Here is a 27,596-nt window from a genome sequence, read left to right as displayed (position 1 = left end):
TTCAAGTTGTCACTATCGGGGTGTTGCGAGTACAATTTTGAAGGGAAAAATTATTTCACGCCATTTTGGAATAAGGCTGTAACACACACACAAAAAAAAAAAAGAAAGTGGAAAAAGTGAAGCACTGAATACTTTCGAAGATAGCCATTGGAATTACTATGTAATGCTGCTAAAAATTCCATGGACAAAGGACAGCCATCATTTTCTTTGTATCAACAAATATTTGACATTACCATTCCTGAAAAAAGTCAATACAAAGCTTCCTGAATGAGGATGTCAGCTTATCCAGGCCACATTAACCATCATTGTCAGCCACGTTTTGACTTTAGAGGTGACTGAAATTACAGGATTTGTATGAAACTACAATAATTTGGACACCATGCTGTATTTTTGCCACCCAGAACCAGGATAAATTAAGGAGTTTCACTGGTGCACACGTGCACATAAGGTCAAATCACGCTTCATTAAAACAGCAGATATACAGAGGGGCATCACTGCCACTACTATGAATATTAAAGCAGTCTGTCAGATGATGGTTAATAACAATGAATTAGATGGAAAAAAAAAGATATACCCCACAGTCTTTCATCCCAAACGCCCCCTTGCTGAGAGACTCCTTGCTGCAGTTAGTAGATGCTAACTTAAGAAGCACAGTACAACATGCACAGTAGTTTGCCATCAAAATAAAATAGCTGAAATACTGTGAAGTGAACCAAAATACAATATAAAATAAAAACCCCTTTTATGATGGATGAATAGCAAACCATTGAGCGCTACTACACACCAACATACACACAAATAAGCCTGCTCACCCTGGTGCCTCTGGAGCTTCCTACCTTCTCATTTAAGCTCCACTGCACCTTTGCAGCCTGCACATAGATGAGGACAGGAATTGACAAATGCATAAAAAATGGAAAAAAGGCAAAAGAAAAATTCACAGCTTTAAAATAAAAAATAAATAAAAATAGGATGCAATAATAAATCCCAGAAAAATAAAATGCACAAAGATGACAATACAAGTATGAAGAGAACTGATGACTGATAATGCAGCATTGCAGTACAGTTCACATTTGCAAGTATAACTGCTTTCACTTACTGGTCATTCTGAGGAAGAGTGTCTGCAAATATCCCTGTACTCAACTACTCGAAGAATCGTGCAAATTCTATCCTAAATGTTTCAAGTTTGTCATTCAGAAATAATACAATTTTGCTATATATACACACCCAAACTCAAATGAAGTTGGGTCATTGGGTAAAACGTAAATAAAACAATACGATTTGCAAAGCCGCTTCAACTTATATTCAATTGACTACACCACAAAGACAAGATATTTAATGTTCAAACTGGTAAACTTTGTTTTTGTGCAAATATTTGCTCATTTTGAAATGGATGCCTGTAACACGTTTCGAAAAAGCTGTTCCTTTTAACAACACTCAATAAGTGTTTTGGAACTGAGGACACGCATGACTGGGTATAAAAGGAGAATCCCAAAAAGTCTCAGCCATTCACAAGCAAAGATGGGGCGAGGATCACCACTTTGTGAACAACTGCATGAAAAAAATAGTCCAACAGTTTAAAAACAATGTTTCTCAACGTTCAATTGCAAAGAATTTAGGGATTCCATCATCTACAGTCTATAAAATAATCAGAAGCTTCAGAGAATCTGGAGAACTTTCTACACGTAAGTGGCAAGGCTGAAAACCAACACTGAATGCCCGTAACCTTCGATCCCTCAGGCGGCACTGCATTAAAAACCGACTCACTGTATAAGGATCTTACCACGTGGGCTCAGGAACACTTCAGAAAACCATTGTCAGTTAACATAGTTCGTCTCTACATCTACAAGTGCAAGTTAAAACTCTACCATGCAAAGCAAAAGCTATACATCAACAACATCCAGAAACGCCGCCGGCTTCTCTGGGCCGGAGCTCATTTGAAATGGACAGATGCAAAGTGGAAAAGTGTGCTGTGGTCTGATGAGTCCACATTTTATTTTATTTAATTAGCTTATGCTCCAAATCACAGCAAAAGCCGTCTCAAGGTGCCTTATATAAAACAAGTCAACATAAAATTGAATAAATAAAAAAAATTCAAATACATAAATAAAACAGAAGTAAAAGAATAAAACAAATAAAAAAAAAACTATTCATAAGAAAGAGGTTAAAAATAGGTTTTGAGTCTTGACTTAAAAATGTCCACGGACTCAGACTGCCTCACGGTCGCAGGAAGACTGTTCCACAGGTGGGTGCACGATACGAAAAGGCTCTTTGACCTGCTGAATTCTTCTTCACCCTGGGAACACAGAAGTCCCGCATCCTGTGACCGCAAAGCCCGGGCCGGCACGTAGAGTTCCACCAGATCAGCCAGATAAGATAGCGCCAGTCCATTAACAACCTTATAAGTCAATAACAAAACCTTAAAATCTGCTCTCACAGAGACAGGGAGCCAGTGCAAAGATGCCAAAATGGGTGTGATATGTTCAGAACTTCTGCTACGTGTCAGAAGTCTGGCGGCAGCATTCTGAACCAGCTGAAGACCCCTAATGCTGGACTGTGGTAACCCTGAAAATAGAACATTACAATAATCTCATCTAGAAGAAACAAAAGCATGAATCAGGGTCTCAGCATCAGCCATGGACAGGATGGGGCAGATCCTCGCTATATTTCTCAGATGGAAAAAAGCAGTCCAAGTAACATCCCTGATGTGGAGGTCAAAAGACAACGTGGGATCAAAAATTATCCCAAGGTTCCTCATTTTGTCCGTATGATGTATGACACATGAACCCAGGCTGAGCACCAGCTGGTCAAACTGATGCCAATGTCTCGCTGAACCAAGAACCATCATTTCAGTCTTATCAAAGTTTAAAAGTAGGAAGTTACTAGACATCCAACTTCTCACTGATAGAAGACAGTCCTCCAGGGATTTTATGGGAGTGAGATTTCCCGCAGTTATCATCAGCATAACAATGAAAGGCAATCCCAAAACTCCGCAGTATAAACAGATCCCTGTGGAACCCCAAATCTCATGTCAGCAAGGTCAGAGGTAGTGCCATTATACAAGACACATTGAGAACGACTGGACAGATATGACGTCAACCAGGCAAGGGCACTTCCGGTAATCCCCCCCAAAAATTCTCCAACCTATCGAGCAAAATATGATGATCCACAGTATCAAACGCAGCACTGAGATCTAACAACACCAAAACCATAGTGGTGTCCGAGTCCATTGCTCGCAGAAGATCATTCACTACTTTAGTGAACGCTGTCTCTGTAGAGTATATTTCCTAAAAGCAGACTGCAGGGACTCAAAAAGATCATTCTCAGTGAGGTGGTCTATGAGCTGCCGTGAAACCACCTTTCTAAAATTTCGCAACAGAATGATAGATTTGATATTGGCCTGTAATTTTTCAATACACTAGAGTCAAGATTAGATTTCTTAAGTAATGGTTTAATCACTGCTGATTTAAAACATTTCGGAACAGATCCAGAGGTTAATGATAGATTCATAATTTCCAGCACAGTCGGCCCAAGAGTGGGCCACAGGTCCTTAAACAATTTTGTTGGTATGGGATCAAATAAACAGGTTGTGCTTTTTGTAGACGCCACAAGTTTCGTCAGCACACCTAATGAAATACTATGAAATTCTGTCAATCTAGGTAACACCTCAATGGTAGCGCCCACCTCCATAGCAGGTTTTAATGGTTGGGCCGAGGCATGCTCAGCCTAATATCTTCTATTTTCTCCCCAATAATCCAAGAACTCCTGTGCTGAAAAGGGAGAACGACTAACAGGTGGCTGCCCGTGAATACATTTCAAATTGTTTTTGGAAATCATGGATGTCGTGTCCTCCGGACAAAAGAGAGAAAAGGCCATCCAGATTGTTACCAGTGTAAAGTTCAAAAGCCAGCATCTCTGATAGTATGGGGGTGTGTTAGTTCCCATGGCTTAAAAAAAAAAACTTAAACATCTGTGATGGCACCATTAATGCTGAAAGGTACATCCGGGTTTTAGAGCAACACATGCTGCCATCCAAGCAACATCTTTTTGAGGGACGTCCCTGCTTATTTCAGCAAGACAATGCCAAGCCACATTCTGCATGTGTTACAACAGCATGGCTTCATAGTAAAAGAGTGCGGTACTAGATTGGCCTGCCTGCAGTCCAGACCTGAAAATGTGGTGCATTATGAAGCTCAAAATACGACAACGGAGGCCCCGGACTGTTGAACAACTGAAGTCGTACATCAAGCAAGAATGGGAAAGAATTCCACCTACAAAACTTCAACAATTAGTGTCCTCAGTTCCCAAATGCTTATTGAGTGTTGTTAGAAGAAAAGGTGATGTAACACAGTGGTAAACATACCACTGTCCCAGCTTTTTTGAAAAGTGTTGCAGGCATCCATTTCAAAATGAGCAAATATTTTCAAAAAACGAAGTTTATCAGTTTGAACATTAAATATCTTGTCTTTCTGGTGTATTCAACTGAATATAGATTGAAGAGGATTTGCAAATCATTGTATTCTGTTTTTATTTACATTTTACACAACATCCCAACTTCATTGGAATTGTGTATATATATGTATGTGTGTGTGTAAACATAATTATGTTTACATATATCAACAAGGAGCAACACTATGCACAGGCCAACATGGGGAGGTCATGTACTGCTGTCTAACAATCAATTGCAGCAAGATAATCCAAACAAAGGCCCACTACCACTCCCCACCTTTTTTTTTCTCAATAAAAAAGTATACTGTATTAATATTGTGTTGTAGTATTGTTCCTTCAGCCAGGTCACAAAAATGGCACCTGTAAAGGTGAATTTGAAGACGTTGATATGTTTCTCAATCTTGAAATTAGGTCATCTGGGGTCAAGGTCAAACGTCACATCACTACTACATTACCTACTTAGTTCAAAACATAGCATACAGTACAGTGTTTCTTATAAAAGTTATGTTGTTAATGCTCTGTCAAATATATTACCATCATACTTGTTCTGAGTAACTGAATGAACAATGCCATAGAAGAGGAAGTGTACAAAGGGCACAGATAAGATTGATGAGGCATTCATCAGTGCATGATGAACAAGAAGGAAAGGACTCTTCATCTGATTGTCTTATGCTATATCAGGGGTGGCCTGATATAGCATAAGGTGTGGTGTGTATATATTATACATATATCACACACACACACACACACACACACACACACACACACACACACACACACACACACACAGTTTAAGAGTTTCTCCATTAATGAGACGGACCTCATCTTGTGCCAAATGTTAAATGTCTGAGAAAACCAGTGTAGACACAGATCCCACTCTTAACTCACTCGATGCCATTGGCTCTTAAACGCGTTTTTTCCTATAGCAACGGCCCGCGCCAAACACGTGTCATCAAGCCAATTATGTTTTTTATTGGGGGGGGGGGGGTAATCAGCTGATCTAGCTTGTGTAAAAAAATTAGAGTTGTAATCACAAGGGAACCCATTCTGTGGGTGGTAGCAGTGTGAGTGTGGATATGTGATCATCTAACCTTGTCTCAGAGAAGAAATTAAGTCTACTTGTTTGATCTCTGGTTTCAAAAAACTATTTCATTGTAAATGGATAGCCGAGAGAGGGGCAGTATTTGTTTCTATGTGACTGGAGAAAGTGTGCAAAGAAGATGCGTTGTCTATATAAGGAAAAGATAAACAGAGAAACGTCTCAGACAACATGGCAAGACGATGCAGTAAGAAGGGTCGGCCATCGAGCTACCTGAAACAGCTAACTCTGGAGCAGAGTATGTCCAGAGGTTTGGGCAGTGCGCCGCCCACTAGCACCCAATCACCACTACGCGCGAGCCAGAGGGAAAAGACGCGCCGCCAAGAGAAGAGACAGACGGAGTCCCTCCCCTGACGGTTCGGATTCCAGCGAGCCTGACCCTGACTCATCGGACGACTGGTTACCATCATCTGCTGCTACCAGCAGAGCTAGTTCCCCTCAGCCATCTACCTCAGCAACAAAACCACCTCATGCCCCAGGAAGACATGCAACAGGTGAGTTGAGCTAATGTTCATCGGTTTGTTTTGAATGCTGCTGCATGTTCATTTTCCCACAGTTTTTTTTTGTCAGAAATCAGCATTTTTAGTGATACCCACCCATGTTCTGCAGACAGTTACTAAAGAATGGAAAGAGGTACAAACAAACTTTTTTTTTTCTGATGATAATGGAAAGTCTGAAGTTTCTTTTGGTATGTTTGTTGTTGACATGGACATAGAACTCAATTTCTATGGGTCTTGCAAAAACACTCAAATGCTGAAAAAATCCTGGCACTGGGATGTTCTGAATTTTGAAAATGGCTGGCACTCAATAAGTTAATGTGTGTTGTGATTTCAGCTGCTCCTGTTTTGGGTCGGGGTCGCCACAGCGGATACAGCCAGATCCGCACTGGTATTTGGCACAAGTTTCATGCCGGATGCCCTTCCTGACACACTCCAGTTTTTACCTGGAGAAAACACACACAGCCGCTGGTATTCTGAAGAGGTCTCCCATTCAAGTACTGCACTGCTTAGCTTCTGAGATCTGACAGGATCAGGCTGACACAGAGTAGACCAGCTTGCCCACTCTTAATACACTGTTAATTCACGTTCGCTGAGGTGAAGGAACTAGAGAAGCTCTAACTGTGGCTTTGAAACTTTATGGGTGAGTCCATTACACCATAGCGTTACAATAAATTTAGAATAAAATATGAGATGTTGGAATAATGGTTCTCAAAGGATACCAAGTGATCAGAATTTTGGCTCTCTGTTGGGACTGTTTACACAGAGACTGCTACCTGCTGCTTTGGACTTGAACTAACAGTCTTTTTCAAGACGTTTTACTTTTTTACCTTTTTACTTTTTTTAACTTTTTTTTACTGTGCTCCAACGCCTAAGGAAGACCTCTAACGGTCGAAACATCGCGACAAAGCACTTTTATCAGCTAACTTTCATTAGCGTTGGCAAGCTAACTAGCTTGCTAACGCTTTCGTTTATTTATTTATTTATTTATTTTTTTATTTTAGCACCGTTGTCGTGCGTTGCCTGTGCTGCTTCATGGCCTGTTTGGTGCCTTGATTGGGGCACTCCTTCTGCTGAATCACCTCTGGATTATTTGCACATTATTCACTTTGTGTGTTTTTGGGAATCCGCTAGCTTAGCGCAGCTACTAGCTCTTAGCCGGTTTAGCATGGCGGCTTCTCCTGTCTCTCCCGTACTTTTCTGCTCTGGGTGTGAAATGTTTAGTTATTCCTCAGCCTCCTTTAGCAGTAACGGTACTTGTAATAAGTGCAGCTTATTCGTAGCTTTGGAGGCCAGGCTGGGCGAACTGGAGGCTCGGCTCCGCACCGTGGAAAATTCTACAGCTAGCCAGGCCCCTGTAGTCGGTGCGACCAAGGTAGCTTAGCCGCCGTTAGTTCCCCCCTGGCAGATCCCATGCAGTCGGGAAGGCAGGCTGACTGGGTGACTGTGAGGAGGAAGCGTAGCCCTAAACAGAGCCCCGTGTACACCGTCAACCCGTTCACATCTCTAACCGTTTTCCCCACTCGACGATACACTCGCCGAGGATCAAACTCTGGTTATTGGCGACTCTGTTTTGAGAATGTGAAGTTAGCGACACCAGCAACCATTGTCAATTGTCTTCAGGGGCCAGAGCAGGCGACATCGAAGGACATTTGAAATTGCTGGCTAGGCTAAGCGTAAAAGTTGGTAAGATTGCAATTCACGTCGGCAGTAATGACACTCGGTTACGCCAATCGGAGGTCACTAAAATTAACATTAAATCGGTGTGTAACATTGCAAAAACAATGTCGGACTCTGTTGTTTTCTCTGGGCCCCTCCCCAATCAGACCGGGAGTGACATGTTTAGCCGCATGTTCTCCTTGAATTGCTGGCTGTCTGAGTGGTGTCCAAAAATGAGGTGGGCTTCATTGATAATTGGCAAAGCTCTGGGGAAAACCTGGTCTTGTTAGGAGAGACGGCATCCATCCCACTTTAGAGGGAGCAGCTCTCATTTCTAGAAATCTGGCCAATTTTTTTGGATCCTCCAAACTGTGACTGTCTAGCGTTGGGACCAGGAGGCAGAGCTGTGGTCTTATACACCTCTCTGCAGCTTCTCTCCCCCTGCCATCCCTCATTACCCCCATCCCGTAGAGACGGTGCCTGCTCCCAGACCACCAATAACCAGCAAAAATCTATTAAGCATAAAAATTCAAAAAGAAAAAATAATATAGCACCTTCAATTGCACCACAGACTAAAACAGTTAAATGTGGTCTATTAAACATTAGGTCCTCTCTCTTCTAAGTCCCTGTTGGTAAATGATATAATAATTGATCATGTATTGATTTATTCTGCCTAACAGAAACCTGGTTACAGCAGGATGAATATGTTAGTTTAAATGAGTCAACACCCCCGAGTCACACTAACTGTCAGAATGCTCGTAGCACGGGCCGGGGCGGAGGATTAGCAGCAATCTTCCATTCCAGCTTATTAATTAATCAAAAACCTAGACAGAGCTTTAATTCATTTGAAAGCTTGTCTCTTAGTCTTGTCCATGCCAAATTGGAAGTCCCAAAAACCAGTTTATTTGTTATTATCTATCGTCCACCTGGTCGTTACTGTGAGTTTCTCTGTGAATTTTCAGACCTTTTGTCTGACTTAGTGCTTAGCTCAGATAAGATAATTATAGTGGGCGATTTTAACATCCACACAGATGCTGAGAATGACAGCCTCAACACTGCATTTAATCTATTATTAGACTCTATCGGCTTTGCTCAAAAGTAATGAGTCCACCCACCACTTTAATCATATTTTAGATCTTGTTCTGACTTATGGTATGGAAATAGAAGACTTAACAGATTCCCTGAAAACTCCCTTCTGTCTGATCATTTTTTTAATAACATTTACATTTACCCTGATGGACTACCCTGCAGTGGGGAATAAGTTTCATTACACTAGAAGTCTTTCAGAAAGCGCTGTAACTAGGTGTTAAGGATATGATTCCTTCTTTATGTTCTCTAATGTCATATACCAACACAGAGCAGAGTAGCTACCTAAACTCTGTAAGGGAGTTAGAGTATCTCGTCAATAGTTTACATCCTCATTGAAGACAACTTTGGATGCTGTAGCTCCTCTGAAAAAGAGAGCTTTAAATCAGAAGTGTCTGACTCCGTGGTATAACTCACAAACTCGTAGCTTAAAGCAGATAACCCGTAAGTTTGGAGAGGAAATGGCGTCTCACTAATTTAGAAGATCTTCACTTAGCCTGGAAAAAGAGTTTGTTGCTCTATAAAAAAGCCCTCCGTAAAGCTAGGACATCTTTCTACTCATCACTAATTGAAGAAAATAAGAACAACCCCAGGTTTCTTTTCAGCACTGTAGCCAGGCTGACAAAGAGTCAGAGCTCTATTGAGCTGAGTATTCCATTAACTTAACTAGTAATGACTTCATGACTTTCTTTGCTAACAAAATTTAACTATTGAGAGAAAAAATTACTCATACCATCCCAAAGATATTCGTTATCTTTGGCTGCTTTCAGTGATGCCGGTATTTGGTTAGACTCTTTCTCTCCGATTGTTCTGTCTGAGTTATTTTCATTAGTTACTTCATCCAAACCATCAACATGTTTATTAGACCCCATTCCTGCCAGGCTGCTCAAGGAAGTCCTACCATTATTTAATGCTTCGATCTTAAATATGATCAATCTATCTTGTTAGTTGGTTATGTACCACAGGCCTTTAAGGTAGCAGTAATTAAACCATTACTTAAAAAAAGCCATCACTTGACCCAGCTATCTTAGCTAATTATAGGCAATCTCCAACCTTCCTTTTCTCTCAAGATTCTTGAGAGGGTAGTTGTAAAACAGCTAACTGATCACCTGCAGAGGAATGGTCTATTTAGAAGAGTTTCAGTCAGGTTTTAGAATTCATCATAGTACAGAACAGCATTAGTGAAGGTTACAAATGATCTTCTTATGGCTTCGGACAGTGGACTTATCTCTGTGCTTGTTCTGTTGGACCTCAGTGCTGCTTTTGATACCATTGACCATAAAATTTTATTACAGAGATTAGAGCATGTCATAGGTATTAAAGGCACTGCGCTGCGGTGGTTTGAATCATATTTGTCTAATAGATTACAGTTTGTTCATGTAAATGGGGAATCTTCTTCACAGACTAAAGTTAATTATGGAGTCCACAAGGTTCTGTGCTAGGACCAATTTTATTCACTTTATACATGCTTCCCTTAGGCAGTATTATTAGACGGTATTGCTTAAATTTTCATTGTTATGCAGATGATACCCAGCTTTATCTATCCATGAAGCCAGAGGATACACACCAATTAGCTAAACTGCAGGATTGTCTTACAGACATAAAGACATGGATGACCTCTAATTTCCCTGCTTTTAAACTCAGATAAAACTGAAGTTATTGTACTTGGCCCCACAAATCTTAGAAGCATGGTGTCTAACCAGATCGTTACTCTGGATGGCATTTCCCTGATCTCTAGTAATACTGTGAGAAATCTTGGAGTCATTTTTGATCAGGATATGTCATTCAAAGCGCATATTAAAACAAATATGTAGGACTGCCTTTTTGCATTTACGCAATATCTCTAAAATCAGAAAGGTCTTGTCTCAGAGTGATGCTGAAAAAACTAATTCATGCATTTATTTCCTCTAGGCTGGACTATTGTATTCATTATTATCAGGTTGTCCTAAAAGTTCCCTAAAAAGCCTTCAGTTGGTTCAGAATGCTGCAGCTAGAGTACTGACGGGGACTAGCAGGAGACAGCATATCTCACCCGTGTTTGGCCTCTCTTCATTGGCTTCCTGTTAATTCTAGAATAGAATTTAAAATTCTTCTTCTTACTTATAAGGTTTTGAATAATCAGGTCCCATCTTATCTTAGGGACCTCGTAGTACCATATTACCCCATTAGAGCGCTTCGCTCTCAGACTGCGGGCTTACTTGTAGTTCCTAGGGTTTGTAAGAGTAGAATGGGAGGCAGAGCCTTCAGCTTTCAGGCTCCTCTCCTGTGGAACCAGCTCCCAATTCAGATCAGGGAGACAGATACCCTCTCTACTTTTAAGATTAGGCTTAAAACTTTCCTTTTCGCTAAGGCTTATAGTTAGGGCTGGATCGGGTGACCCTGGACCATCCCTTGGTTATGTTGCTTTAGACGTAGATTGTGGGGGGGTTCCCATGATGCACTGTTTCTTTCTCTTTTTGCTCCGTATGCATCACTCTGCATTTAATCATTAGTGATCGATCTCTGCCCCCCTTCTCGGCATGTCTTTTTCCTGGTTCTTTCCCTCAGCCCCAACCAGTCTCAGCAGAAGACTGCCCCTCCCTGAGCCTGGTTCTGCTGGAGGTTTCTTCCTGTTAAAAGGGAGTTTTTCCTTCCCACTGTGGCCAAGTGCTTGCTCATAGGGGGTCGTTTTGACCGTTGGGGTTTTTCATAATTATTGTATGGCTTTGCCTTACAATATGGAGCGCCTTGGGGCAACTGTTTGTTGTGATTTGGCGCTATATAAGAAAAAAGTTGACTGATTGATTGAACACAGTAATACAGTTAGGACATCCATTAGCACAAAGAATCGCCCACAACTTTTATATCATACCATTAGACTCTTAAAGTAGGCGGTGGTATTACCCCCTTAAAAATATGGGGATGGACGGTTATTATGAACAAGAAAATGCAAATCATTTACCAAATAATCCAGTCTAACCCCTATACATACCCCTGAAGTTGAAACCCCCCAAAATCATGCATTTTCACTCCAAAACGCTGCCTGGCAATGAGAAAGCCTGTATGGCTTAAAGTGGATATGACACTTAAAGACAACATAGTCTTATTACATGTAACAAAGGTTATATAATTCGGTCAACCTAAGCGTTTTGGGAAAATGGACGCAGTTCTCCCGTTATATATAACATTTGAACGTCCCACCACTGAAAAATGTGCACGCCCCCTGAACAGCTTCCCGCTGAGCACCAAGCTGAAATACATCACAGGCTATAGACCGTATCGGCTTGTGCGCCTGGCGGCCGTTGTTTACACTTTTTTTTTAGCGGCAGAAACTTTGATTAACACAGCTCTCAGGGACTTGTTTGTTGATATGCCTGACCAGTGTGTAGCAGCATACTGCACAAACACAAGGGCAAAAGGTTTTAGCCTTTTCAAGTCCAGGCAGATTGATCGAAAGCTGCGGTGTTGTGTGATGCACGAAATGTCCGGCTGCCGCTCGCACACCCACATTTGCTCCAGACAGCAGACACTTTCCTCTACCGTCTCCATGTTCTCACTGCTCACAGGAACACATAAAATGTCAACCCCAAATAATATGTTCACAATAATCTTGCAGCAGTAAACACGGCGGCGGCATGTAAACACGGCAGCGGCATGAAAACCACGGCAGCGGCAACATGGCGGCGGCATGTAAACATGAGTAATTAGAGTGTTATAAACAGCAGCAACAAAAATCAAAGCCTCCCTTACCATTCCATATTCTGCGGGCTTTCGAAATCCATCGGAATTGGCACGTCTCTTGCCTCTGCTTCGGCCCCGCCATAAACACCGTCGGCATTATTTTCACTGCCAGAATACTCCTGGTTTGAATGTTCGTCCGAAAGATACGGCTCCAATCTGTAGGGTCTAATCACTGCTGCGATATGGTTCTTTGAGCTACTGCACTTTGCTTCTTTGAGCTACTGCACTTCTGCCAGGAATTTTCTGACAGTCAAGTCTTACTATCAGCCAAAGCAGCACTGTCACCAATGGAGATCTGACAAGCACAATGTTACAACATCGGAAAGCACACGTACGAGGTCTGTTAGAAAAGTATCCGACCTTTTTATTTTTTTCAAAAACCTGATGGATTTGAATCATGTGTGCTTACACGAGCCAACCTTGAACCTTTGTGCGCATGCGCGAGTTTTTTCACGCCTATCGATTGCGTCATTTGCTTTTGTGTGAGGATGGGTGGAGTCTCTCGTTCTTTTTTCTTTGCAAGGAAATGGCGGAACAACTGGAGCAGCGCGACTGCATCAAATTTTGCCAGAAACTGAGCAACAGCCAGGTGGAAACCATTCGGATTATTCAGACGGCTTCGGTGACGATCCTATGGGCATCACACAGATTAAGTAGCGGTACAACCGGTTTAAAGACGACCGCAAAACGGTGGAGAGCGAGCCGCGCTATGGGCGGCCATCAACATGCTGAAATGACCAGATCATTTCCAAAGTGAACTCTGTGGTGATGCGGGACCGTCGTGTGACTATCCGAGAAACTGTGGAAGAGGTGGACATCAGCACTTTTTCAGCACATTCCACTGTGACAGAAGATTTTGCCATGAAAAGAGTTGCAGCGAAATTCATGCCGATGGCTTTGGCACGAAGCTGATGGCGGAGCAAAAGCGCCACCATGTTGAAGCCTCACAGGACATGTGACATGCCCAGCTCTTCCACCATTCGGAAGATTCAGACGGCTTTCGGTGGCTTTTCAGTCGTGCGACTATCCGAGAAATTGTGCGCCAATATAAGAAAAGTTTAGAATGCACATAAGATGGCAGTTTTGCATCCATGTGTGAACATGATTGATAGCCATGTGATGCCCCATAAGGATAAAAACAGCCTGTTTCTGATTAATTGGAGGGCTGCAATGACAACACAGCATCAAGCACACAAAACTGCCATTAAGGTGATTCGAAAAACACCAACGGGCTGACATTTGCTTCAACTGGGTTGTAGAGGGAGAGCCTTTACTTTTACGACTTGAAAAGAGGGCCAAGTTTGGTTAGCAAATAAAGCAGAGAAAAGCCATGGCTTCTTCCAGGATATGAAGTCATTACCTGAGTAGTGTTTGTCCAACAGGGTGTGCCCTGGGATACAGAAAAAGCACAACCAGTTCCAGCTAATGTATTCAACATTTTACATTTATTAACGGAGCCAAACAAGACACTCTTACAGCCTAAATGCAAAAAGCTGCTTTTTAACCTATGTGATGGAGAACAGTGCCTGACCTTTAAAACACTTATCAGTTCTCACTAAAATAGCATTTCCATTATCTTCCTAACATTCGGACTAACCAAATGTGCAAGAGAAGTTTGTGCAACCAACAAGACACAGTATGAGCTGTGAACAGAAGCGGTGGGTCCCACGGAGACAGCTGGAACCAAGCACCTGATTCCCAGCAGGATCTCTTTCCTCAAATGTATTTAGGCAAACTCAAGCACACAAAACCCAAACTTAAATCCTAACTCAGCCCTCGACATTAATGACTGAACAGTTGTCTGATCCTCTGGGACAAGCAAAAAAAAATAAATAAATAAAATAATAATAATAATAATAATAATAATAATGTGATTGTACATCAAAGATCCCCTATAACCTTGCCCAAAACAAACAAGTCTAATGGACCACCTCCCACTGACAGGCGGGCAGGTGAACTGCAAATTATTTGCAAAGTTGACATAAGTGTGACTTTTGTGTCATGGTGACTTGTTTTTAAAGTAATACCTGTGCTTATTTTGATGTATTTCTGATAAAATCATGGTCATTGGAAGGGCATATCATGCACGCAGCCTGTGAAAAACAGCCTCTTGTGCAAAATCTGCATTGATAAATCTGCTGTGCACCCTGTTGATGAATAAAAGACAACTTTGATCAAATTCAACAAGAATCAGCCCGATAAAGGCATTTAGTCAGTTGATTTGTAAAAAGAAAAAAAAAAAAAAAAAGGTTTCCTTTTGCTCCAGGGGATCAACATACAGTGGCATCTGTTTTTATTTTTTTAATGCATGAAGACACTGCTTTGCCTTAAATATGCAATAAGTCTATTTAAGTTCATCAGCATCTATCTCGCTGTTTGAAAGTGCCAAGTCTGATGAGAACAGTCAGCGAACCCTCTTTCTCTTGAGCTGCACACGCAGTCTGCAGGCCTCAGGTGCAGGTGCAGACCAACAGGGGTGAGGGGTGGGAAAGTCTCCCCCTCAACCCCTTAAAGATCCACTTTTGTAGCCATTTTAAAGACATTTTTGCAGATAATAATAATAATAACAACATTCTAATACTTTTAAATGTAGCGGATGATGTAATCAGCTGCTGCACATAAAGAAATTGGAGTCACCTGTTCACTTGCCAGTGTATATATTGTATCAGTGAGGAGTGCATATATTGCTTTGTTTGAAGTAATTAATTACAGCTTATGCAGTTCTTACACATAAATATTAATATATTTAAAACAATGAGCAGTTACTCTTGATATCAGATCTATTTTTAAACTACAGTGACTCATGATCAGCATGTCTAAAATTGTTATAACAATTCCCTTGCCCTATTAATGCCTCTGATGAAATGGACAATTGAAGAAAAATACATACTGCCTTAGTTGTTTTAGCTACTGAACTAAGCACTATTAATATAATACTAGACTAAGTATACACTTTACAGGGCCAGTAGCTATGAGAAGTTACTGGCCCCACCAAAATACTATCCCAGGCGTATGGGTGCAGCTGCCGAAATTTTAAATTGTGATGGAATTTCGTGCATTCTGGTGCATTATAAGGCTGAAATTAATGAATACTAAGACTGCACAAAATTGTCATTAGTTCACAACTTTTGTTCATTTCAGTTTTTGTTTGAAAATGCTTATGTTTGAACTTACTTTGTACATAACTTTTTGTGTTACTTATTTACATGTTATTCATTGCTGAGCATATCAATAACACTTGTGCAGAATAACATTAAAGTGTTAAATTCTTACTATTTAACCTGTTATTTCTGTTCCAAATTTTCATGGATTTTTAAGGTGGAACTGACCTTGCATCTGTGGCCATGTGGGAACAAAGCATCTCTTTCTTTTTTTTTTCCTTGTAGAACCTGTCCTCTCTCCTTAATTCTTCCTCATCTAGCTTCCTCTGATGACCAATTCCTTCAGCATTTGTTTTCCTAGATGTTGTACAGGTTTGGGTGGTTGCAATTTAAACATATAATTTAATTCTTTCAAAGCCTCCTGTTCTGTTTGCATCTTTGTTTGCTTCCCACGCCGAGAAGTCAAAGATCCTCATAAAGATTGCTGAAAACTGGTAATGGTTCTTTCAAGTATATTGGTGGTTAACAAACCAACACCAACATTACTGCCACCAAGTGTTGGTTCTGGAGCATTAATGGATTCTCACGCACTCATCTTCAACCGCTTATCCGGGACTGGGTCATGGGATTAATGGATTCTGACATATGCTAAGGAAGGAATAAGGAATTGTGGAGATGAGGGAGGGGAGAAGAAAAAGTGGGGAAAATTACACCGAACTATATTCTCTTGAATAACCCGTTCAATACACTCCTTTGACCTGAAATTTTGTTTCCTCAGCAGAGCATGCGCAAGACTTTGCAGGAGCATGGTGCGAGACAAAAACAAATAAGGCGGATTCACTGAAGTTTGATGACATGGAGATGTGAAGAAATTCGACTTTGCCGAGGGGGGGGGTAAAATAAATAGAATTTTGCAAGTATTTGTAGTGGCCCGAGTGGGCCATCATTTTAAGTTGTACTGGGCCATAGTAGCCCCATCAGCAGAACAAATCACTGAATTTACTCAGCGGGTAAATGGCAATGTCAAGCCCCGATATATTTTGTATATTTCAGATATTTTAATATTTTTTTCCCAAATTCCATTTCCAATGCATGAATATTAAGAGAAGCTCAACGTTATTTATCCCAAAGGAAATTATTCTTAAGAATTCAAAGTTCATCACTCACTGGCATGGTGTATCTGCATTATCAGTTGCATAAAAGAGTGTAAAATGAATTTATAGAAATAACTACATATATTTATCATGTCAGCCCAAAGCACAAGTGGATAAACCCAAGTGGTTTGCAGAGGAGTTACTTTGCACTCACCTGTTCCAGGCCATCATCCTCTGGTGAAGTCCCTGTGTCACCATTACTGTTGATAGGAATCTCCATTGTTGCAGCTTTGCTCATAATGCTGTCTGTCATAATGCACTACGTCTGTGAAAGGGGGAGGGGGAGAAAATATATTGATGCAACAAACAATGGAAATCAAGAGGCACAAAGTAATGACAGAGAGACAGACAAAGCTGTGGTGATGATGATGTGCTGAATGATGCTTTGACAAGAGTGCAGACAAAATGTGCAAATACAAGGGCAACCCAGCCCAGATTTCATTTTAAAACAATACACTGCTTTGTATTGCAGAAATGCTGATAAAGGTGTTGCCCCACCATCAGCTGTGGCCACATCACAAATACATATCCCTCATTAAAAAGGAAATCTTTGGGGTGTGCCTGGCTCGATGTGCAATACAAACAAATTTATTGTAAAACGCTAAATGTCTTGAGACGGAGTGCTGCCCCTGTAAATTTCAAATGAAATTGTCCAGGCGCACCAGATAAATCAGGATGACTAACTATAATTAATTAGATATTAATGGATATTAACAGCAATGGTGAGAGGTGGCGATGTGTTTGTGCCAATGAATTGTAAATTACAATGTTCACTTCAAAACAACACCACACTGTAGTGGTAATTCCTGTGTGTGTAGGCCAGATGTATTTGTGACTTGTGTCAGTATTGTGTGAAACAATACTGAAAGAACAGACGTGTACAGGTTTAGCAGGGTTTCTGAACTGCAGAGCAGAGTGTGTTCGTAAACATTTAAACATGACAACTGTATAAACTTTAGCGTGCCGAGCTATTGCCACCTAAAATAAGACACAAAGAATCTGCATTCATTATGTAGTTGTGGGTCTGATTTCTGCTGTTCCTCTCATGGAGTTAAGAGCTCCAAAGGAGTAGGAACAGCCTGGAAGCAGATTCCAAGATAAAAATAAAAAAATAAGTAAATAATGGAAGGGATTGCATTAGTCTATACAGATTTAATTGGAAAACATGTTTTCATTGTAAAGCAAACTATTAAGTACCCATTCAACACTGTAAAACAATATTAATCCCAGAGAAATATCAACTAAATAGAATTTTACTACAAACTATGGCTACACCTAATTAAATTTTTTAAACTGCCATTACTACAACAGTTTAAACCACTAACAACTGCAGCACTGCAAAAAACAAAACAAAACAAAACAAAAAAACAGCTGGTTGCATTCAAACACTCTACAGTATAATATGTAATGATTACGCAATTAGTCTGGATTTTATTTTAAAGTAACCAAGAGTCCAAGATGGTATCACCAAATTACCATATGCTGTCCAAAACGACTGCCTAATTCAGTCAGGAGACAATGACAAAGCTGAAAAGTCTGAGAAGCTGGAACCAGTCAAAGTTGGTTATTTAATTTACAAATGAATTAAACTATGAATGATAACACTATGTAACAATTTTTGTTCCTGGCTTCTAAGTGTTATATTTCAACTGCTTATGTCTAAAGTATATGGAAAAATTACTACATTCAGCACAAACTTTGATTTGATTTTTTTTAACGTTCTAGAAAGTTCTAAAAGTTTCTTGAAATTTCTAGATAATTCTGGAAACTTCTAGAAAATTCTGGACAGTTCTATCAGTTAAAGAATATTCTAGAAGACTACTCAGTAGCAGTGAAGGCAAATCGAGAATATTCTTGAAAACAGACAAATTTCTAAATATTGTCCTGATCACAGAAACAAAGTTTCTGTGGAATAACAGCTATTTTCTATTTATTTAAGATAACAGGTTAGGAAAACACACTGTGTACCCAGGAACAAAACAAAAATAAAAATTTGTTACATAGTGTAATTACTAGATTATCATTTTTTACAATTTGCTATTGTTAACATGCAATTTTTAAATATACCAGTTGTTACCATGCAACTGTTTAATATACCAGTTGTTACATCATAACAGCCAAAGTATTTAATTCGTGACATTTTTCTCAAAACTGACCAAACCATATTTAGAGCGACTAACTGTGTGAAACAAATCCTTCACTGCACTCTGATTGACGCTGACATATTTACATTAACTCCATGAGAAATTTTAAATGAACGTGCGATAATGTTTTAGTGCCACCAAGACACTGTATTCTGTTTTAATAATTGTAAGTGCTGTCAAAACATAACCATTAAATTTCTTTAAATAATGCACCAAACCTTTTGGAATTAAAATTTGCATTATTTATAGTTCATTTTGCTGCCTTGTGTACACTGTACAGCAAAAAAAGCAAACCTTCATGCAAGTAATCAATGACCTGCAAAACATTTTTTCTCTGCGTTTAAAAAAAAATTGGAGAAAAGTGTTCACCATTTTGAAGGATTTACTGTATTTCACTGTAACTTTATGACATTTAGATCATGTTCTGGCTAAGATTATGTTGAAGGGAGATACCAATACTGCTTGTTTCCATTGGCTCTGTCCTGCCTAAGAGGTTTTTCTCATTTTAAACGCAGCCACGTAATTTCCACAGGAATGACATGATTTTGTCATTCACTGAGACATTGTGCTTCTCTTCCAGCAACAGTTAATCCAGTCATCCATAAATAGTTTACCGCACATATCAGAGGTTTTGGACTAAAATGTTTAAGTGGCAGATTTAGCAGGTGGTATGGGGGGGGGCAACAGGCCCCTGTGTTTTAGAATTTAGTATCAGTGAATGAAAGCCACAGGTGATATGGCTGAGCTGTTAAACAAAGTATTGGAAATTAATTGATTATGGCTCATTACAAACACTTTGGTTTGAAAAGCAGAAATAACAGCCTCTAAACCCTTCCTATAACTTCCAATGAAAGTATGGATTCTGGTTGAAGGTATTTTGGATCATTCTTTACAAAACGTCTCCAGTTCAGTCAGGTTTGTTGGTTTCTGAGCATGGACAGCCTGCTTACAATCACACCACAGATTTTCAATAATATTCAGGTCTGGGGACTGAGATGGCCATTCCAGAACATTGTTCCTCTGCATGAATGCTTTAGTAGATTTTGAGCAGTGTTACGAGTCATTGTCTTGTTGAAAGATCCAGCACCGGCGCAACTTCAACTTTGTCACTGATTAATGAATATTGTTCTCAAGAATATGCTGATATTGATTGGAATCCATGTGACCCTCAACTTTAACAAGATTCCCAGTACCTGCACTGGCCACACAGCCCCACAGCATGATGGAACCACATCCAAATTTTACTGTAAGTAGCAAGTGTTTTCTTGGAATGCTGTGTTCTTTTTCACCATGCATACCGCCCCTGGTTATGTCTAAATAACTCAATTTTAGTTTCATCAGTCCACGGCACCTATTCCAAATGAAGCTGGCTTATCCAAATGTGCTTTAGCATACCTCAAGCGACTCTGTGGCGTGTACGCAGAAAAGGCTTCCTCTGTATTACAGCTTCATACAACATCTCTGTGCAAAGTGCGCTGTATAGTGGAAGGATGCACAGAGACACAATCTGAACCAAGATGATGTTGTAGGTCTTTGCAGCAGGTCTGTGGGTTGACTATGACTGTTCACCATCCTTCGCTTCAGCTTATCTGAGATTTTTCTTGGCCTGCCACTTTGGGGCCTTAACTAGGTATTGTGCCTGCGGTCTTTCATTTCCTCAATATGTTCCTCACAGTGGAATCTGACAGCTGAAATCTCTGAGATAGCTTTTTGTATCCTTCCCCTAAACCATGATGTTGAACAATCTTTGTTTTCAGGTCATTTGAGAGTTGTTTAAAGGCTCCCTTGTTGCCACTCATTAGAAGAGGTGCAAAGAGGGGAACATTTGCAAATGGCCACCTTAAATACCCTCTCTCATGATTGGATTCACTGTGTAAGAAGGTCAAGATCAATGAGCTTACCAAACCAATTTGTGTTCCAATAATTAGTGCTAAATGTATTCAAATCAATAAATGACAAGGGCGCCAAAATTTATGCTCCTGCCCAATTTTGTTGAAATAATTATTGCACACTTTAGTGGAGCAGATAACTGTAACAATTGTTCATTTCTGGAAAGAAGCACCAAAGTTGGCACAAATACTCCTCAGACATTACTCTTTGAAAAAACTGAGTAGCCACTTGAATTTTCAGTAGGCGGCCAGGTAGGGGTCAATTGAAAAATTACACATGGGTCAAAATTTAAAAATGCTCCAATCATATTGAAAGCTATACCACATTATTTGTCTGATCACAACAATACCAAAAGGTAAGTTTGGACTATCTATGACTGAATGTTATGGAATTATGGGGTAAAAACAACAAGAATGGTGACAAAGGTCAATTTCAGTTTGTACAGGGGTTAGAAGTTAAAGTTGCTCCAATTTTGGTAAAAAGTGGTGCAAATTATTGGTTGAACTAATAGGATTAATAAATGAAATAGTTTGACTGTGTTGAATGCTTGGTCTGCAAGGTAAAGGTAGAGCAATGTCGACGTCCATTGGATTCTATGACATGTGACATATGACATATAACATCTGACCCTGTACAAACTAATGCTGACCTTTGTTACCATTCTTACTGTTTTTACCCCATACCATTCAGTCATAGATAGTCCAAACTACACCTTTTTGGTATCGTTGTGATCAGACAAATAATGTGGTATAGCTTTCAATATGATTGAAACATTTTTAAATTTTGACCGCTGTGTAATTCTTCAATTGACCCCTACCTGGCTGCCTACTGAAAATTCAAGTGGCTACTCAGTTTTTTTCAAAAGAGTAATGTCTAAGGAGTATTTGTGCCAACTTTGGTGCTTCTTTCCAGATTGAAGGATTCCTCTGTAAATATTCTGTTATCTGCTGCACTATTCTGTAAATACAAGAAACTTAATTTCCCTTCTCAATTATCAGTGTGTTCATCTACTATCAGTGTTGTGGAAAGTAACTTTGACAAGTTACTTTTTAGTTACTTTATACAGGTGCTTTATGCAGTTACTCATTAGCAGCTTTATGCAATTACTTTATTAGAATCTGCAGAAAACTTGCAACTAATAAGTAATGTAACTAATAAGGTAACGAGTAATCTAACTTTGTTACTCGTAAGAATGAGCAATCAGAAAAGTAACTAATCAGCAAGGTAACTAATAGTTACTTTCTGAGTACTAAATCTTAAAATAACCAAATTAGATTATGAGTAACTTTATTAATTACATTCAGCAGCTGCCAACAAGGTGTCCGCAGCTGCTAATGAAGTAAATGTAAGAACTGTAAAATATAACTGTATAGATTAACTAATGAAGTAACTTTCCAAAGTTACTTTCCCCAACACTGTCTACTATAAGATAAATTTAACTGAAATTTCTGATCCAGACAACCACTGATTAATAAAGGAAAATCATGCAAATTATCAGGGGTGCCCAAACTTTTGCATACAACTGTGCGTGTGTATACGCCAAAAAAATTCATTCATTCATAGTCACACAGTGATGAAAAAAGATGCATCGATAATTGGTTCATAGTAGAATTGCATCCCTCTAAACATAAATCAGATCATGAGATACTAGGGCTGTTCAATTAACCAAATTTCGATTGCGATATCGATATTTGTATCAAACGATCTCCAAACTCGTATAATCGAGTGAAACGATTTAAGGGCCTTTCATCAGGCCAATCTGTCAATGTGTCCCAAGACGCTTGACATCAGACGCGTCGCTTCGGATGCGGCAATGGGGCAGAGATTGCGGCTATGTCACACTCTGGATGTTTCCACAACCTGAAAAAAGTTCATCAATCGCCTTCTGAATTTGCGTCGCTTGAAACCACAAAAAAAGTTTTAAAAAACAGCAAGTAGAACAATTCTCCCATCACCCTGCTGGAGAAGCTTTTTTCAGCTACTTTTCGGAGTGACGCCGACCAAAGGAGGACTGATGACTTGGTGGGATATTGATCGAACCGCGACAGCGGGCCAACCCGCACAGAGAAGCCGGCCTTCAGGCATCATTCCTGTGCAGAGCGAGGCAGGCAGCCAGGGGGGATGGAGCAAACCTACTCAGTCCGAAATATCCCACTTTTTGGATATATGCGAAGTCCCAGTTTGCCCAACAGAGTTTAGTTCTGCAGCTTTATCGAGGTAAGAATAATGTAAAAATAAACATGACGTTACTGAACTGCTCTGAAGGTTAATGATCGGCTAACATTAGCTTAGCCTTTTAGCACAGTTGATCTGTGTGAACGCTTTAATTTGTAAATGGTTAAATCTTTTTTATTTTTACCAAATAAAGCTACAGCTTTTTTCAGACACCACAAAAGCTTAGCTTTAAATAACTTATTTTTTCAGGGGTTTTTTCCATCGTTTTTCCCCGTTTTTTTTCCTTTTTTATATATAAACTGTTTAGTGTTTCCTTATATTTAAAGAAATATTTTTATTTGTCCTAATCAGGAACATTTGCTGTGCAGACAACCAAACTTCCATTGATGAGCTGAACACCACGAAGTCCAGTCGAAAGAAAACATCTCTGCTCTTCAAAATGGGACAAAAGTGTCTTTCAACAAAACCACCAGAGTTCAAAGCTGCAGAAGAGACCTTCATCTGGTCCCGAGAATCCAGCAGAACATCACCTGCTTCTAAATAAAGGCTCTTTCAACAGCAACTATTTTATTATTTTTAAAAAAAGCTGTTTCATTTTATATTTTAACAATAAATGAACGGATTATTAAAAATGTCCACGAATCAAAGTCCAAAGACATTTGCACAGGTAGAAGCTCTCCGCTTATTGTGCTCAAATTCATATTTTAGAAATGACTCTGTCCTGATAACAACATTAAAGGCAATTACATATTTGTCAAACTTACAAGTTGAAATGATCATTAAAAAATTCATCATGATTCATGAGGTTTATGTCATAGAAATCCTACTTTACAATCACACTGCAGTCATTGTTAAATTATTTCCTGTTGTCTTTATAATAAAGATTTGTATTCATGTACAGTGTGTGTTTTTCTGGTTGAAATTAGATATAAATCTACCAGACTTAAAAAAAAAAAAAAGTACAAATTTCCATGTTTTGTCTAAAAATAAATGTCCCAGGTTCCTTATGTTAAACAAGAAATTATCTAATCTGAAATAACAGGTGGTTTTAATTTACAGATGAAAGGGTTTCTAAAGAACCATTATTGATTTATTTAGCTATTTTAAAACGTGTTCTAAACTTTTTTTAACAGTAATCAGAAATTCTGAGGTAAACAAACAGCAAAAAACCTTTCCAAGGATTTTTTCTTCAGAAAACTGCTCCATAAATGTGCAGTCCTGTGACACGTCTAAAATTTTTTTTTTAGATTGAGAGAAATGCTGAATAATGCATTGTGTAACTAAAAACAAAATAATCCTTTGAATAATTGCGATTTCAGTATTTACCTAAATAATCGTGATACTGATTTTTCCATAATCGAGCAGCCCTATGAGATACCTAACCATTCCCATCCTTACTAGCAACCTCACATAGCCTAGTTTATCTTAAGCTATTTTGGGTTAGGATTGGAATAAGGGTTTGGGTTTAATTTTTGTTAAATACACAGAGTTTAGAAATGTGAACAATACTTCTGTTTCCAGACAACAGTCTTGCAAAGTAGCACAATTTTTTTTTTTTCATGCTCCCGTCATGAGATGAGAGACATTTGGATTTGGACAAATGGATTTCTTTTTTTTTTAAATATACGAGGTCTATTAGAAAAGTATCCGACCTTATTATTTATTTCAAAAACCATATGGATTTGAATCACGTGTGATTACATCAGACATGCTTGAACCCTCGTGGGCATGCGAGAGTTTTTTCACACCTGTCGGTTACGTCATTCGCCTGTGGGCAGTCTTTGAGTGAGGAGTGGCCCACCCTCTCGTCGTTTTTTCATTGTTTAGGAATGGCTCAGAGACTGCTGCTTTGTTTGATCAAAATTTTTTTCAAAACTGTAAGGCACAACTGAGTGGACGCCATTCGATAAATTCAGCTGGTTTTCGGTAAAAATTTAACGGCTGATGAGAGATTTTGGTCTGGTAGAGTCGCCGTAAGGACAGCCCACGGCGCCTGATGGCGATCTGCGCTTCAAGGCAGCAGCGTCTCACTGTTTCAAGTTGAAAACTTCCACATTTCAGGCTCTGTTGATCCAGGAAGTCGTCAGAGAACAGAGAACTTTCAGAAGAAGTCGGCATGAGGAGTTTATTCGGACATTCCATTGTTAACGGACATTTTGTAATGAAAGAACGTGCGGGCAGAGTAGCATGTCGGGCCGGACCCGACCGCGGGGGGGTCGCGACAGGAAAAACACCTCCGTTGGAAACCTTAACGGGCAAGTTGGAACATGCCCAAGCTGTTAAACAATTTCTCAGTTACTCACTTGTCGAAAGCCATCAAAAGCCACCTGAATTTTACAAATGGTTTTCAACACGGAGGTGTTTTTCCTGTCGCAGTGCACACAGATTTGCCGAATCGTCACGGAAACGACTCGGCAAATTTGCGCGCACGTCTTTCATTAAAAAATGTCCTTAAATAGTGGAATGTTCGCATAAAGTCTTCATGCCGGCCTCTTCTGAATCTTCTCTGTTCTCTCACGACATCCTGGGTGAATTAAGCCTTAAATTAGGATGTTTTCAGGTCGAAACAGGCCGACGACGGCGCCTGGAAGCGCTGCAGGACGTCCCGCACCGTGGGAAGTCCTTACACCGACAGAAACACCCCATAATCTCTCATCAGCCGTTAAGCTTTTCACCGAAAACCATCTTAATTTCTCGAATAGTGTCCACTCGGATATTCCTCACAGGTCCAGAAAAAATTTTGATAAAGCAACGCGCGCCGTCTCGAGCAGCGTGTGAAACAAAGGAATTCAGCCGAGAGGGCGGGACCACCTCACTCAAGGCCTGCACACAGGGAAATTACGTCACCGACGCATGAAAAAACTCACGCATGCGCACAAGGGTTCAAGCATGATTGGTGTAATCGCACGTCATTCAAATCATATAGTTAAAAAAAAAAATAAAAGGGTCGGTTTATTATCCAATAGACCACGTAAATAGCAGAGAATAAGAGATTTATCTTCTTTCTGTTCCATTTTGTTCATGTAAAATGATTATAGTGATGAATGAATGAAATGACATGAATGGATAAATTTCTGTGACGCTTTTTTTTTAATTTTACTATTCTAATCCCAACCCCCTTCTCCTAAACCTGGAGGGCTGTAATCTAACTGTCTCTCATCCCCTACGCTAGCCATAACCTCCCCAGAACTCACCCAGTGTCCCCCCACATTTCATACCCCCTCTCTGGCACATGCGCAATGAGTGAATAGTTTATTTGCATAATCGTTCCGATTGAAAACCAGCACAGGCACATTTGAGCATGTGTACAGTCAACTATGTATTTGTTATTATTTTTGTTGTTGTTTCTTGTATCTGTCAATACTTTGCGTGTCCGGGCGAGGTTTCCCGTGTTGAGTCAGATTAAGCCGCAGGCTCCACTCTTGGTGGTGCCCTTCTGTCTCCACCAGTCTTCCCGGACGGGTTACGGGAATAACACTGCCAAATCACCAGTTGGCATTGTTAATGGTTGGAACTAAGACGGTATCTGATAGTCTTCAAACATTCAACTTTTGTTCTTTATTAATGAAAACACTGTTGGCAAACGCTTTCACTTATGGCACCTGTCCACAAGAATTTCACCAGTAGCGGCACAATACAAATGCCCCCGGCTGTCCCTCTTAATCATGGCCCCATCTGAGAGAAGAAAACCCAAAAAATAGAAACCGGAGTCCTATTCAATTGTTCCTAGTACAAACAGAACGTGCTTGGATCCATGCATACGCACACACATTTGGGCTTTGGAATACGCCATGTTTCAGTAAGAAATCCACGCAAGACTTTGTACATGAGGCCCCAGATGAATTAAAAATGAAACGTATAGCGTATAAGTCATCAAAAAGGTTAGGCATATAAAAACCTGGTTAATTATAACAAAGACAAGAACAACAACAAAAAAAAGCTGAAAACACTGGTCTTATCGCGGCACATGGCTGAGAGCCCCAACAGGTGCAGGAACACAGCTGTAATGGTTTTCTCTCAGGTTACAGGTCTCCAGCGGATCTAAACCCAAAGCTATAAACACTAGAGAGGCTTTCTCACACGAGAAACGAGATTTAGCTTTCTACACGGGGCCCGTGAGCGAAACTAAGCAGCTGTTCAGAAGAAGACACTTATTTGGATCAAATCTTTGACCAGTCCTGTGTCTCAGTGTGCAAACCTGAGTGGTGGAGACATGTCTGATGAAAAGACGAAGGAAGAAAATGATGACAAGATGATTTTCTCTTACCGGAGTGATTTTGATCCCGACGTGAAAACAGCTACAAGCTAAGTACAGGCTAACGACACAGCATCCCACTTAAAGAAAAACGACGTGTTTTTTCTCACCAAAATGGGGGGAGGAAATAACTACTCAACTACACTTACAACGTTCAGACACTACAAGAAATACATACGACTAACAAAGCTCGTTTGTCTCGGCAATAATAACCCACTTTTAACCCAGCCAGCGGCGACACGGAAGTGACGACACACTCAAACTGTTACCAAAATAAAACTCTTATTTTAGAAAGCCCCCAACTCAAAAACCTGTGAAATATGTGAAATCCACCAGGTTGCTCGGAAGGTGACTCACGTTCCTGCCTGTG

The 27,596-nt window shown here is 40.0% G+C and overlaps 1 long non-coding RNA gene across 1 annotated transcript; it reads right to left on the bottom strand.

Moving 5' to 3' along the window:
* Positions 1 to 831: 831 nt before the first annotated feature.
* LOC117517314 lies at positions 832 to 27,442 on the bottom strand. The gene is made up of 3 exons (XR_004562701.1): positions 27,239 to 27,442; positions 16,917 to 17,027; positions 832 to 869 (listed from the first exon to the last, which is right to left on the bottom strand). It is a non-coding gene; the product is annotated as an uncharacterized LOC117517314 (long non-coding RNA).
* Between the last annotated feature and the right edge of the window lie 154 nt (positions 27,443 to 27,596).

Source organism: Thalassophryne amazonica, chromosome 9 (assembly GCF_902500255.1).
Source record: "Thalassophryne amazonica chromosome 9, fThaAma1.1, whole genome shotgun sequence".
Taxonomy (NCBI): domain Eukaryota; kingdom Metazoa; phylum Chordata; class Actinopteri; order Batrachoidiformes; family Batrachoididae; genus Thalassophryne; species Thalassophryne amazonica.
Note: the sequence above shows the minus strand (reverse complement) of the source record. Positions and strands in the feature narration are given on the sequence as shown.